This window comes from Symphalangus syndactylus, chromosome 6 (genome assembly GCF_028878055.3).
Source record: "Symphalangus syndactylus isolate Jambi chromosome 6, NHGRI_mSymSyn1-v2.1_pri, whole genome shotgun sequence".
Lineage (NCBI taxonomy): Eukaryota > Metazoa > Chordata > Mammalia > Primates > Hylobatidae > Symphalangus > Symphalangus syndactylus.
The window spans coordinates 23,433,747-23,448,404 of NC_072428.2; the positions used below are offsets into that span (position 1 = coordinate 23,433,747).

Here is a 14,658-nt window from a genome sequence, read left to right on the forward strand (position 1 = left end):
CTCAAGCTCTTGTGGAAATCCAAAACCCTCTCCCAAGTATCTACAAATTCTTGAGAGGCTTACAGTCTCTTGTCCAATATGTCTTCAGCTTTCTGCTTCCATGAGCGCTTTCTTTGTTCAGTGGAAACATTGAAATTCAGCCTCTTCATAGAGTCCCCCCTCCACCAAAATACACTCACATAGAACATTTATGAAAGTAACAAAGTGAACACTGGACTATTCATTACACCTGTCTAATTTTATTGCACCATCAGTCTGTTTATATATACTCATTTTGCTCCTGCTCATGGAATGTGGTTGCTTGCTCACAACTTTAAAAACTCAGAGGAACATTGCTCATGGCATGTTGTAACAGACCCCTCGAATGCCCGCATCACATCCCCTGACTCAATTCTGAGACAGTTCTAAACCTACTTCACACTCACAGCATCTTTCCTCAAGATGCTGCCATGTGTCTTTCTACGTTCTGCTTTTTCTTTTCTTTTTCTTTTTTCATTTTTCCTTTTTTTCTTTTTTTTTTTTTTTTGAGACAGTGTATCACCTGATGCCCAGGCTGGAGTGCAGCAGCTCAATCAAAGCTCACTGCAGCCTTACGCTCCTGGGCTTGAGAGATCCTCCTGCCTCAGACTCCTGAGTAGCTGTGACTATAGGCACACGCCGCCGTGCCTGGCTAATTTTTTTTTTTTTTCTGTAGAAACAGGGATCTCCCTGTCTTGCCCAGGCTGCTTTCCAACTCCTGGGCTCAAGTGATCCTCCTGCCTTTGCTTCCTAAAGTTCTGGGATTACAAGCATGAGCCATGGTGTCCAGCCTTTTTTTTTTTTTTTTTCTTTTAAGAGACAAGGTCACACTCTGCTGTCCAGGCTGGAGTGCAGTGATCATAGCTCACTGCAGCCTTGAACTCCTGGGATCAAGTGATCCTCCTGTCTCAGCATCTGGAGTAGATGGGACTACAGGTGTGCATCACCACACTTGGCTAATTTATTTTAATATTATTATTTTTGGTAGAGACAGGGTCTTGTTTAGTTGCCCAGGCTGGTCTGGAACTCCTGGCTTTAAGCAGTTTGCCATCCTTAGCCTCCCAAAGGCCTGAGCCAGTGTACCTGGCCTTTATTTATTCATTTATTTATTTATTTATTTTATTTGATCATCTTTTTTTTTTGAGATGGAGTCTCACTCTGTCGCCAGGCTGGAGTGCAGTGGCGCGATCTCAGCTCACTGCAACCTCCGCCTCCTGGATTCAAGCAATTCCTCTGCCTCAGCCTCCCGAGTAGCTGGGACTACAGGTGCATGCCACCACGCCCGGTTAAATTTTTTGTATTTTAGTAGAGATGGGGTTTCACCATGTTGGCCAGGATGGTCTCAATCTCCTGACCTCGTGATCTGCCCGCCTCAGCCTCCCAAAGTGCTGGGATTACAGGCATGAACCACCACACCTGGCCTATTTTTTTTATCTTGTTAAGAAACAATGGTCCGGGCGCAGTGACTCACTCCTGTAATCCCAGCATTTTGGGAGGCCAAGGCGAGTGGATCACCTGAGGTCAGGAGTTTGAGACAAGCCTGGCCAACATGGTGAAACCTTATGTCTACTAACAATACAAAAATTAGCCAGGTGTCATGGCACATGCCTATAATCCCAGCTACTTGGGAGGCTGAGGTAGGAGAATCACTTGAACCCAGGAGGCAGAGGTTGCAGTGAGCAGAGACTGCACACCACTGCACTCCAGCCTGAGCAACAGAGCAAGATTCCGTCTCAAAAAAAAAAAGAAAGAAAGAGGGAGGGAGGGTGTTGGCCGGGTGCAGTGGCTCACGCCTGTAATCCCAGCACTTTAGGAGGCTGAGGTGGGTGGATCACCTGAGGTTGGGAGTTCAAGACCAGCCTGGCCAACATGGTGAAACCCCATCTCTACTAAAACCACAAAAATTAGCCGGGCATGGTGGCGCATGCCTGTAAGTCCCAGCTACTTGTGAGGCGGAGGTAGGAGAATCGCTTGAACCCAGGAGGTGGAGGTTGCAGTGAGCCAAGTCTGTGCCATAGCACTCCAGCCTGGGCGAGGGAGTGAGACTTCATTAAAAAAAAAAAAAAAAAGAAAAGAAAAGAAAACAAAGAAAGAAGGAAGGAAGGAAAGAAAAGAAACAGTGTCTTGCTTTGTCACCAGGCTGGGGTGCAGTGGCACAATCACAGCTCACTGCAACCTCAGTCCTCCCACCTCAATTTCCAGAGTAAGTGGGACTATAGGTGCATGCCACCCCGCACCAGCTTAATTAATTATTTGGTAAAGATGGCTCCTATTTTGTTGCCCAGGCTGGTCTCAAACTTCTGGCCTCAAGAGAGCCTCTAATATGCTGGGATCACAGGTATGAGCCAGGGCACCCAGCCTGCTGCTTTTTTTTTTTTTTTTTTTAAACACCACTGAGCTCTCTGGAGTGCATCTCCTTCCCAACACACCCCACAAAGCAAAAGAAATCCTCAATTAATAGAGAATGGAAGTCAATGGGTAACTGCTGCAGTCTCCCAGCTTCCAGGTGGGCTGTTCTAGGAGGCATTCTGCACCCTTCTCTAGGAGGCAACCTACACCTCTAGGAGGCTCATAGAAGTGAGCGCTTGTTGCCTACAGCAGCAACTTTAATAATATACCCCTGGCTTGTCCATTTTCGCTGTCTCTCTCCCTGTTCTGTCATCCTTGCTTCCTTCCAAATAAGCTACCTGCACCTAAATCCTTGTCTTAGGTTCTGCTTTTGGGGAAACATTGCTTGCATTACTGTTTGATATATAATTTTAGTTTTTGTATTTTAACTTTTTAGGGATGTCCTTTCGTAAGGGGCTTGCCCTCAAGTCTAATTACTTACTGGGTCTTCTGTCAGCTGTGGGTTGAATAAAGGGACAAGGTAAAGTAATGTTGCTGAAAGTGCTAAAAGCTACTTTCTAAAAGAATATTCAAGAGGTCAGAACTAGAACAATATTAAAGAAGTTATCAATATAGAGGGTGAAATAAGTGAACTTGGTCTTTTTTGTTCTTTCCTTTTATGAGACAGGGTCTCGCTCTGTCGCCCAGTCTGAAGTGCAATGGCGCCCTCACACTTCACTACTGCCTCAACCTCCTGGGCCCAAGCAATCTTCCCACCTCAGCCTCCCAAGTAGCTTGGACCACAAGCACGTGCCACCACGCCCAGCTAATTTTTTTTATTTTTGTAGAGACAGAGCCTCCCTGTGTTACCCAGGTTGGTCTCAAACTCCCAGGCTCAAGTGATCCTCCTAACTTGGCCTCCCAAAGTGCTAGGATTACAGGGGTGAGTCACTGCACCAGGACCATCTTTTTTTTTTTTTTTTTAAACATTGCAATCCTTCTAAACAAAAGCTTACATGCTACTTCAGTATACAAAAGTGATACAAGTGGAATCCCGAGGTGTGTGGGTCCTCTCTCTTGCTCCTCACCAACAGCTCCCAAGGCACCTGATAGAACTCTGAAGCCCCTAGGCAAACAGTTTGAAAACTATTGTGCTAGACAAGCAGCTACAGCCCAGCGGGAGAGCAAAGGAAGACACAGAAATGAGAGTTGCTAGGCCAGGCATGGTGGCTCACGCCTGTAATCCCAGCACTTTGGGAGGCTGAGGCAGGCGGATCACCTGAGGTCGGGAGTTCAAGACCAGCCTGACCAACATGGAGAAACCACAACTCTACTAAAAATACAAAAACTTAGCCGGGCGTGGTGGTGGCGCATGCCTGTAGTCCCAGCTACTCGGGAGGCTGAGGCGGAGGCTGCAGTGAGCCGAGATCGCGCCATTGCACTCCAGCCTAGGCGACAGAGCGAGACTCCATCTCAAAAAAAAAAAAAAAAAAATTAGCCGGGCGTGGTGGCGCATGCCTGTAGTTTCAGCTACTCAGGAGGCTGAGGCAAGAGAATCGCTTGAACCTGGGAGGCGGCGGTTGCGGTGAGCTGAGATTGCGCCATTGCACTCCAGCCTGGGCAACAAGAGCAAAACTCCATCTCAAAAAAAAAAAAGAAAAGAAAAGAAATGAGAGTTGCTGATATGCAGGAAATAGGAGGGTGATTCTTGGTGCTACCATTTTTATCTGTAAGGTTTCTCATTTCAATAAAATTCTGATAACTACATTTCAATCTATTATATTTACATGCCATAATTTAATCCTTCAGCTGTTGTTGAGTATTTAAGTTGTTTCCAGTTTTTTGCTTTATGAACAATACTGCAATGAGCAACTTTCTGCATACATCTAAGTCATTTGATTTCTTTAGGGTATAGTCCTAGAAGGAGACTTTCTTTGTCATGGAACATGAATGCTCCCCTCTCTTAAAAGTCAGGATCTTGCTCTGTCACCCAGGCTGGTCTTGAACACCTGGGGTCACACCATCCTCCTGCCTCGGCCTCCAAAAGTGGGGGAATTCTAGGTGTGAGCCACCAAGCCCAGATCCTCAATGCTCCTTGATGTCTTTGATGCCCATTGTCAAATTATTCTCCAGAAAGATTGTTATCAGTTTCCCTACCATCCACAGTATATGAAAGTACTATTTTGAATGCGTATGTGCCAGCACCAAGTGCATGAATACCTCTGAAATTATATTATTGAAAATAAGGTTGCAGCTGGGCATGGTGTAATCCCAGCACTTTGGGAGGCCAAGGCAGGTGGATCACGACGTCGGGAGTTCAAGACCAGCCTGGCCAACATGGTGAAACCCCGTCTCTAGTAAAAATACAAAAATTAGCTGGGCATGGTGGCACGTGCCTGTAGTTCCAGCTACTCGGGAGGCTGAGGCAGAGAATTGCTTGAACCCGGGAGGCAGAGGTTGCAGTGAGCCGAGATTGTGCCACTGCACTCCAGCCTGGGCAACAGAGTGAGACTCCGTCTCAAGAAAAAAAAAAAGACAAGAAGGTTGCAACAGCCATATTTGTGTCATTTATTATGGTTTTGATAAGCTTAGAATCATAACTGGGGACCAGGCATAATGGCTCACACCTGTAATCCCAGCACTTTGGGAGGCTGAGGGCGGCAGATCGCTCGAGTCCAGGAGTTTGAGAACAGCGTGAGTGACATGGCGAAACCCCATCTCTACAAAAAATACCCCAAATAAGTATAAAAGTTAGCCAGACATGGTGGCATTTGCCTGTAGCCCAGCTACTTGGGAGGCTGAGGCGGGAGGATCACATGAGCCCAGGAGGCAGAGGTTGCAGTGAGCCGAGATCACACCACTGCGTTCCAGTCTGGGCAACAAAGTAAGACGCTGTCTCAAAAAACAAACAAACAAACAAAACAAACAAACCATAATTGGTCCCTTTTTTCTTTACAGTTAGTGCTAGACAGTGCTATTGTTACACAAAGTCCCTTTGCCTCAAGCCCTGTACCAGGCATCCTCTTGACCCAAGCATCTTCACCTTCTATGCCATCTTATTTAGAGTGACAACACTCTGCTACGTTTTCAGACACTTATCTATCAAAGTCACTAAAGTTCTGTGGTTCTTCTCCAGCTATCACATTTAAGTTCCTGGACACATGAATAAACAAACAAACAAAACCTGAGGCCAAGAGAAATTCTAGTTGAACTTAACCTAATGGGAAAAATTAAGTTAGAGGGGCTGAGATTATGAAAGTTCCCGTGAATGTCCTCATAAACTAAATAAAAACTAAAGATATACTCTTTGGATAGACAGAATAGCATAGTGGATAAGGGCAAAGACTCAGGAGCCAGGCTGCCTTGATTCAAATATTGCTTCTGCTAACTACAATTTGTGTGATCCTGGTAAAGCTACTTAACCTTCCTGTGCCTCAGTTTCGTCCTTTGTAAAAGTGGGTAAAAATATCTGCCTCAGAGGGATGTTGAAAGAATTAAATAACTTAAAATATGCTTAGAACAGTGTGTGGCACATAGTTTCTTATCGTTTTTTTCTTTTTAACTATTTATTTTGACATAAAGAAGGTTAAAGAATAGTACAAAGAACTCCCTTATATCCGTTATTAACATTCCCTAAATATCAATATTTATATTAGCTGTCAATCACTCTCTGTCTTACCATTCTATTCAACATGGTACTGGAGATCTAGCCAGAGCAATAAGGTGAGAAAAATAAATAAAGTACATATAGGACAAAAATTAAAAAGTAAAACACTTTTTATTTGTGAATGTCATAAAAATCTGAAGGAATCTAAATTTGAAAAGTATAACTGATTGTCTTAGTTCATTTTGTGCTGCTATAACAAAATATCTAAGGCTGAGTAATTTAAAATAAACAGAAATTTATTTGAGTCATGATTCTGGAGACTGGGAAGTCCAAGACTGAGGGGCTGGCATCTTGTGAAGGCCTTCTTGCTGCATCATCTCAGGGCAGAAGGCAAAAAGACGAGAGAGAGAGAGAGAAAGGAGAGAGAAAGAGTTCAAACTTGAACCTGCCATTTTATAACAAACCCATTCCTGAAATAATGAACTTGAACTTGCTCCAGCGATGATGGCCTTAATCCATTCATAGGGTTAGAGCCTCATGGCTTAATCACCTCTCTTTAGGCTCCACTTCTCAATAACGTTACATTGAGGATTAAGTTTTCAACATATGCTTTTTGGAGAATACATTAAAAACGTAGTATTCTATCCTTGGCCCCCCAAATTCACATCCTTCTCACATGTAAAATATATTCATCTTATCCTAATAACACTAACTCTTTTTTTTTTTTTTTTTTTAAGACGGAGTCTCGCTCTGTCGCCCAGGCTAGAGTACAGTGGCGTGATCTCGGCTCACTGCAAGCTTCACCTCCCGGGTTCACGCCATTCTCCTGCCTCAGCCTCCCAAGTAGCTGGGACTACAGGCGCCCGCCACCACGCCCGGCTAATTTTTTGTATTTTTTAGTAGAGACGGGGTTTCACCATGTTAGCCAGGATGGTCTCGATCTCCTGACCTTGTGATCCACCCACCTCAGCCTCCCAAAGTGCTGGGATTACAGGCGTGAGCCACTGCGCCCGGCCAACACCAAGTCTTAGCTCATTCCTGCACCAGTTCAAAAGTCCAGATTCTCATCTATATTAGATATGGGAGAGACTTATGGCACAATTCATTCTGAGGCATACTTCTTCCAGCCTTGAGCCTGTGAAATCAAACATGTTCCACTATGCATTGTCCTAATGGGGACTCTGTGATGCCTCCAGGATACTCTCTGCTGTGGTTCTGACCCTGCACCACATTTCTGCCTGGGCCCCCAGGTTGTCCGAGATATTCCTTGAAATCTAGGTGAGGGCTGCCATGGCCCATAGCTTGCACCCTCTTGGCATCTGCAGAGTTGGCACACATGTGAACACTGCCAAGATTTAGAGCTTGTGCCCTCTGGAGCAGCAGCACATGCTGCACCTGGCTACACTTGAGCCAGGGCTGGGGTGGCCAAGGAGTGCTGTGCTGGAATGCAGGGAGCAGAGACTTGAGGGAATGCAGGTAGTAAATGCTGATTATCTGCTGGTGCTTCTCTGGAAAGCTCACCCTCAATACCCTGCTCTCGCCTGTGATGGGAGGGGCAGCCTCATTCTCCCATTGTCTTGATGAATAGCACCTGACTCCCCTCCATCCCTACTAATCCCTTTAGTAAACAGTTGCTTTGCCACACCCTTGGTTTGCTCTCCTAAACCTGCCTTTTCACTCTTTACATGGCCAGGCTGGACATTTCCCAAGTCTTTTATTCTGCTTTCCTTTTAAATGATAAATGCCATCTTTAAATCATGTGTGTCTGCTCTAAATTTATCACATATAGTTAAGAGAAGCCACGCAGCTTCATAATGCTTTGCTTCTTAGATTTTACTTCAGCCAGATGTCCTAGTTCATGGTTCTTAAGTTCTGTCTTCCATAAAGCCCTTGGGCATGGACACAATTCAGCTAACTTCTGTGCCACTTTATAACAAGGATGACCCATTTTCCAGTTTCCAATACCTCGCTCCTCATTTTCATCTGAGATTCATCAGAATAGTCTTCACTGTCCACATTTCCACCAACATTCTGGTCACGACCATTTACGTAGTCTCTAAGAAATTTCAGACTTTCCTAACAGCTATCTCTCCTTCTGAGCCTTAATGCGCTGTACAGGTTTTTTTTTTCTAGGCTTCTCCTCCAAATTCTTCAGCCTCTACCCATTACCCACTTCCAAAGTCACTTCCACATTTTCGGGTATTTGTTATAACAATACCCCACTTCTCCAGTACCAATTTTCTATTTTTGCTTTTTTGTGCTACTGTAACAGGATGCCCAAGAACAGAGATTTATTTGGCTCATGGTTCTGGTGGCTGGGAAGTCCAAGACTGAGAGGCTGGCAAGGGACTTCTTGCTGTGTGATCTCATGGCAGAAGGTAAGAGGGCAAGAAAGAGAATTTTATAATGAACCCACTTCTACAATAATGAACTCACTTCCACAATTACATCACTAATCTATTCATGAGGGTGGAGCCCTCAAGGCCTAATTGCCTGTCATTAGGCCTTACCTGCCAACACTCCTGCATTGGGGATTAAGTTTTCAATACATGCTTTTGGGGGAACACATGCAAACCATAGCACTAAAAGTTGAATTTAGCAAGATCATAGGATACAAGGTCAATAACCAAATATTAATTATATTTTTATATACTAACAATAAGCAATTGGAAAATAATTTTTTTTAAATCGAGGTATAATTTGTGTACCATAAAACTCACCACTTAAAAGTATACAATACAGTGTTTTTTGTTTTTTGTTTGTTTTTTGTTTTTGAGATGGGGTCTCCCTCTATTGCCCAGGATGGAGTGCAGTGGCACCATCTCGGCTCACTGCAACCTCTGCCTCCTGGGTTCAAGCGATTCTCCTGCCTCAGCCTCCCTAGTAGCTGGGACTACAGGAACGCCCCATCATGCCGGGCTAGTTTTTTTTTTACTTTTAGTAGAAACGGGGTTTCACCACATTGGCCAGGCTGGTCTCGAACTCCTGACCTCGTGATCCACCCATCTTGGCCTCCCAAAGTGCTGGGATTACAGGCATGAACCATTGCGCCCGTCCAGTGGTTTTTAATATGTACATAAAATTGTGTAACCATCACCAGTATCTAATTCTAGAGCATTTACATCACCCTGAAAAGAAACCTCTTATCTATTGGCACTTGCTCATCATTTCCCACTCCCCACAGTTCCTGTCAATGACTAATCTACTTTCCATTTTTATGGATTTGCTTATTCTGACATTTCATGTAAATGGAATCACCCAATATATGTGGGCTTTTGTGTCTGGCTTCTTTCACTTACTGAAATCTTTCAAGGTTCACCAATGTTATAGCATGTGTCAGTACTTCATTCCTTTTTATAACTGAATAATATCCCCTTGTATGTATATACTACGTTTTGTTTATTCACTCATAGGTTGATGAACATTTGGGTGTGTCCACTTTTTGGTTATTATGCATAATACTGCTATAAACAGTTTTTTTATGTGAACATATGCTTTCAATTCTCTTGAAAACATAATTGGAATTCTGTTGGAAAGAAAATTGGAAAATTAAATTTTAAAGATGTCATCTAGAACAGTATAAAAAGACATTAAGTACTTAAGGATGAATTTAAGAAAATAGACATAACACCTATATACCGAAACCTGTAAACATTGCTGAGATAAATTTAAAAGATCTTAATACATGAGAAAACATACTATGGACTGGGCATAGTGGATCACACCTGTAATCCCAGGATTTTGGGAGGCTGAGGCAGACAGATCATTTGAGGTCAGGAGTTCGAGACCAGCCTGGCCAACATGGTCAAACCCTGTCTCTACAAAAAGTACAAAAATTATCTGGGCATGGTGGCATGCACTTGTAATTCCAGTTGCTCAGGAGGCTGAGGCAGGAGAATCACTTGAACCTGGAAGGCAGATGTTGTAGTGTGCTGAGATCACGCCACTGCACTCCAGCCTGGGCGACAGAGCAAGACTTTGTCTAAAAAAAAAAAAAAATACTATGGATTGTTCAATACATGTAAGTTTTTCTATAAATTAAATGCAATTCTAGTCAAATTTTCAGCAGTCTTTTGATTTAGAAATTGACTAGCTAATTCCAAAATGTATGCAAATGTTAAATGTATTAAATAGCCAAAAATTTTTTGGGAAAGAACAAAGTTTGAGAACTTAGACTACTTCTTTTGAAGACTTACGACAAGGCTACAATCATCAAGATAATATGATATTGATATAAGGATAAACAATGATCAGTAAAACAGAACCCCATATATGTGATCAATTGATTTTCAGCAAAGGTACCAAGATAATTCAGTGGAGAAAGGACAGCCTTTTAAAGATGTGTTGCTAAAACAACTGCATAGTTGCATGGAAGAAAATGAACTTCAGCTCTTACCTGATAAACATAAAAATTAGACTTACATGTAAAAGCTGAATTCATAAAGTGACTAGAAGAAAACATTAAAAAAAAATCTTCTGGCTGGGTGTGGTGTCTCAATGCCTGTAATCCCAGCACTTTGGGAGGCTGAAATGGGCAGATTGCCTGGGCCCAGGAGTTCGTGACCAGCCTGGGCAACACAGTGAAACCCCATCTCTACTAAAACACACACAAAAAAATTAGCCAGGGGTGGCAGCGTGTGCCTGTAGTCGCAGCTACTCGGGAGGCTAAGGCAGGAGAATTGCTTGAACCCAGTAGGCGGAGGTTGCAGTGAGCCGAGATCACGCCACGGCACTCCAGCCTGGGTGACAGAGCGAGACTGTCTCCAAAAAAAAAAAAAAATCTTCACAACCTTGAGTAGACAATGATTTCTTAAACATGAATTCACCATCTTCTTGGTTTTGCTGGCTTTCCAAATAAATCTGGCTTTTCCTCCCACCAACCCTCATTTCTCGTGTCCGGTTTTTGAGCAGCAAGCAGCCAAACATAGGCTCAGTTACGAAATTTGGCCCCTAACGTGGGGCTGTGTGCCCTCTGGTGGTCTAGCCTGCCTGGTTTCCATGGACGGAGCAATTGGCTGCAGCAGTGCACCAGGGCTTACCTGTTCATGTTATCAGGCAGAGCAGCAACCGCTTATGAGTGCTAGTGGCCGCCCCTGTGGCTGGGATTCCAGCAGTGTCCTAGCAGCAACTGAGAAATCTTTTGTCTTGGGGACCCTCTCTTCTGTCCCCTTCATGGAATCAGCAGCCTGTAACACTTTGGTGGTGTAAGAAGTGGTATCCAAGGGAGTTGATGGGCCCCAAGACTGGGTAAGTCAAACCAGGGCACACATGGGGAATCCTCTGTCTATGCTATTTGAGCTTTTGTGTCATTTGGACCTAGCATGGGTTGCTTGTGTACCATTTGGTGTAAGATAAGATTCTTAATGACATTTCTCCAGTGCCCCTTTTTAGGAATGAGTTTGAGAGTGTTACATTTGTTTTGGTTTCTATGTGTTTATTAGTTTTTAATTATTATTATTATCTTTTTTTTCTTTTTTTTTTTTTTTTTGAGACGCAGTCTCGCTGTCACCCAGGCTGGAGTGCAGTGGCGCGACTTCGGCTCACTGCAGGCTCCGCCTCCTGGGGTTCACGCCATTCTCCTGCCTCAGCCTCCCGAGTAGCTGGGACTACAGGTGCCCGCCACCTCGCCCGGCTAATTTTTTGTATTTTTAGTAGAGACGGGGTTTCACCGTGTTAGCCAGGATGGTCTCGATCTCCTGACCTCGTGATCCGCCTGCCTCGGCCTCCCAAAGTGCTGGAATTACAGGCGTGAGCCACCGCGCCCGGCCTGATTATTATTATTTTTGAGATGGAGTCTCGCTCTGTCACCCAGGCTGGAGTGCAGTGACGCGATCTTGGCTCACTGCAACCTCCGCCTCCTGGGTTCAAGGGATTCTCCTGTCTCAGCTTCCTGAGTAGCTGGGATTACGGGCAGGCGCTACCATACCCAGCAAATTTTTGTATTTTTATTAAAGACGGGGTTTCACCATGTTGGCCAGGCTGGTCTTGAACTCTTGTCCTCAGGTGATCCACCTGCCTCGGCCTCCCAAAGTGCTAGGATTACAGGCATGAGTCACCACGACTGGCCTAATTATTATTTTTAAATTTTATTTTATTTTTATTTTTTGAGATGGAGTCTGGCTCTGTTGCCTAGCCTGGAGTGCAGTGGGGCAATCTCAGCTCACTGCAACCTCCACCTCCCGGGTTCCAGCAATTCTCCTGCCTCAGCCTCCCGAGTAGCTGGGATTACAGGTGCGCACCACCATGCCTGGCTAATTTTTGTATTTTTAGTAGAGATAGGGTTTCACCATGTTGGTCAGGCTGGTCTCGAACTCCTGACCTCATGATCTGCCTGCCTTAGCCTCCCAAAGTGCTGGGATTACAGGCATAAGCCACTGTGCCTGGACTTAATTATTATTTTTTTAAAAGAATTTCAGGCCAGGCGCAGTGGCTCACACCTGTAATCCCAGCACTTTGAGAGGCCAAGGCAGGCGGATCACCTGAGGTCAGGAGTTTGAGACCAGCCTGGCCAACATGGTGAAACACTGTCTCTACTAAAAATACAAAAATTAGCTGGGTGTGGTGGCTTGCGCCTGTAATCCCAGCTACTCCAGAGGCTGAGGCAGGAGAATTGCTTGAACCTGGAAGGCGGAGGTTGCAGTGAGCCGAGAATGTACCATTGCACTCCAGCCTGGGCAACGAGAGTGAAACTCCGTCTGAAAAAAAAAAAAAAAAAAGAGAATTTCAGTTAATTTATCTTGAGACATAATTTACATTAAAATTATATTAAAACAAACTTTAATTTTGAGCCATAAATTGATGGATTATTTTATCACAAGTAGTTCTTTATTTCTACTCACATTATTTTATTTTATTTTCACTTTATTTTATTTTTTACTCTTTTTTTCACTTTTAGGTTCAGAGGTACATGTGAAGGCTTGTTATATAGGTATACTTGTGTCATGGGGGCTTGGTGTACAGATTATTTCATCACCCAGGTATTCAGCCTAGTATACAATAGTTATTTTTTCTGCTTCTCTCCCTCCTCCCACCCTCTACCCTCAAGTAGACCCTAGTGTCTGTTGTTCCCTTCTTTGTGTTCATGAGTTATTTAGCTTCCACTTATAAGTGAGAACATGTGGGATTTGGTTTTCTCTTCCTGAATTAGTGTGCTAAGGATAATAACCTCCAGCTCCATCCATGTTCCTGCAAAAGACATGATCTTGTTCTTTTTCATGACTGCATAGTATTCCATGGTGTATATGTACCACATTTTCTTCATCCGGTCTATCGTTGATGGGCATTTAGGTTGATTCCATGTCTTTACTTTTGTGAAGAGTGCTGCAGTGAACATTCACGTGCATGTGTCTTTGTGTTAGAATGATTTATATTCCTCTGGGTGTATATACCCAGTAATGAGATTGCTGGGTCAAATAGTAGTTCTGTTTTTAGTTCTTTGAGGAATCGCCATACTGTTTTCCACAATGGTTGATCTAATTTACATTTTCACCAACAGTGTATAAGTGTTCCCTTTTCTTTGCAACCTCACCAGCATCTGTTATTTTTTGACTTTTTAATAATAGCCATTCTGACTGTGCAAGATGGTATCTCATTGTGGTTTTGATTTGCATTTCTCTAATGTTCAATGATATTGTTTTTTTTTTTTGAGATGGAGTCTCGCTCTGTTGCCCAGGCCGGAGTGCAGTGGTGCAATCTTGGCTCACTGCAAGCTCTGCCTCCCAGGTTCACGCCATTCTCCTGCCTCAGCCTCCCGAGGAGCTGGGACTACAGGCCCCTGCCACCACGCCTGGCTAATTTTTTGTATTTTTAGTAGAGATGGGGTTTCACCATGTTAGCCAGGATGGTCTCGATCTCCTGACCTCGTGATCTGCCCGCCTCGGCTTCCCAAAGTACTGGGATTACAGGTATGAGCCACCGTGCGCTTGTTGGCCACATGTATGTCTTCTTTTGAAAAGTGTCTGTTCATGTACTTTGCCCACTTTTAATGGGATTGTTTTTCTTTTTTCTTTTTTTTTTTTTTTTTTGAGACAAAGTCTTGCTCTATCACCGAGGCTGGAGTGCAGTGGTGCAATCTCAGCTCACTGCAACCTCCGCCTTCCGGTTTCAAGCTATTCTTCCGCCTCAGCCTCTCGAGTAGCAGGGACTACAGGCACACGCCACCGTGCCCAGCTACTTTTTGTATTTTTAGTAGAGACAGGGTTCCACCATATTGGCCAGACTGGTCTCGAACTCCTGACCTTGTGATCTGCCCACCTTGGCCTCCTGAAGTGCTGAGATTATAAGCATGAGCCACTGCGCCCGGCCTGATTGTTTTTCTATTGTAAATTTGAGTTCCTTATAGATGCTGGATATTAGACATTTGTCAGATGCATAGTTTGCAAATATTTTCTCCCATTCTGTAGGTCGTCTGTTTACTCTGTTGATAGTTTCTTTTGCTGTGCAGAAGCCCTTAAATTTAATTAGATCCCATTTGTCAATTTTTGGTTTTGTTGTGATTGCTTTTGGTGTCTTTGTCATGAACTCTTTTCCCATTCCTATGTCCAGGATGGTATCACCTAGGTTGCCTTCCAGGGTTTTTATAGTTTTGGGTTTTACATTTAAGTCTTTAATCCATCTCAAGTTGATTTTTGTATATTGTGTAAGGAAGGAGTCCAGCTTCAAACTTCAGCATATGGCTAACCAGTTATCCTAGCACCATTTATTAA

The 14,658-nt window shown here is 43.9% G+C and overlaps 1 long non-coding RNA gene across 1 annotated transcript in view; it reads left to right on the forward strand.

The window, feature by feature from the left end:
* LOC134736873 (uncharacterized) overlaps positions 1-14,658 on the forward strand; it is a 54,843-nt gene that overhangs the window by 6,021 nt on the left and 34,164 nt on the right. The window contains exon 2 of the long non-coding RNA XR_010121288.1: positions 8,226-8,331. This is a non-coding gene — a long non-coding RNA (uncharacterized lncRNA). The remainder of the gene's footprint in view (positions 1-8,225; positions 8,332-14,658) is intronic.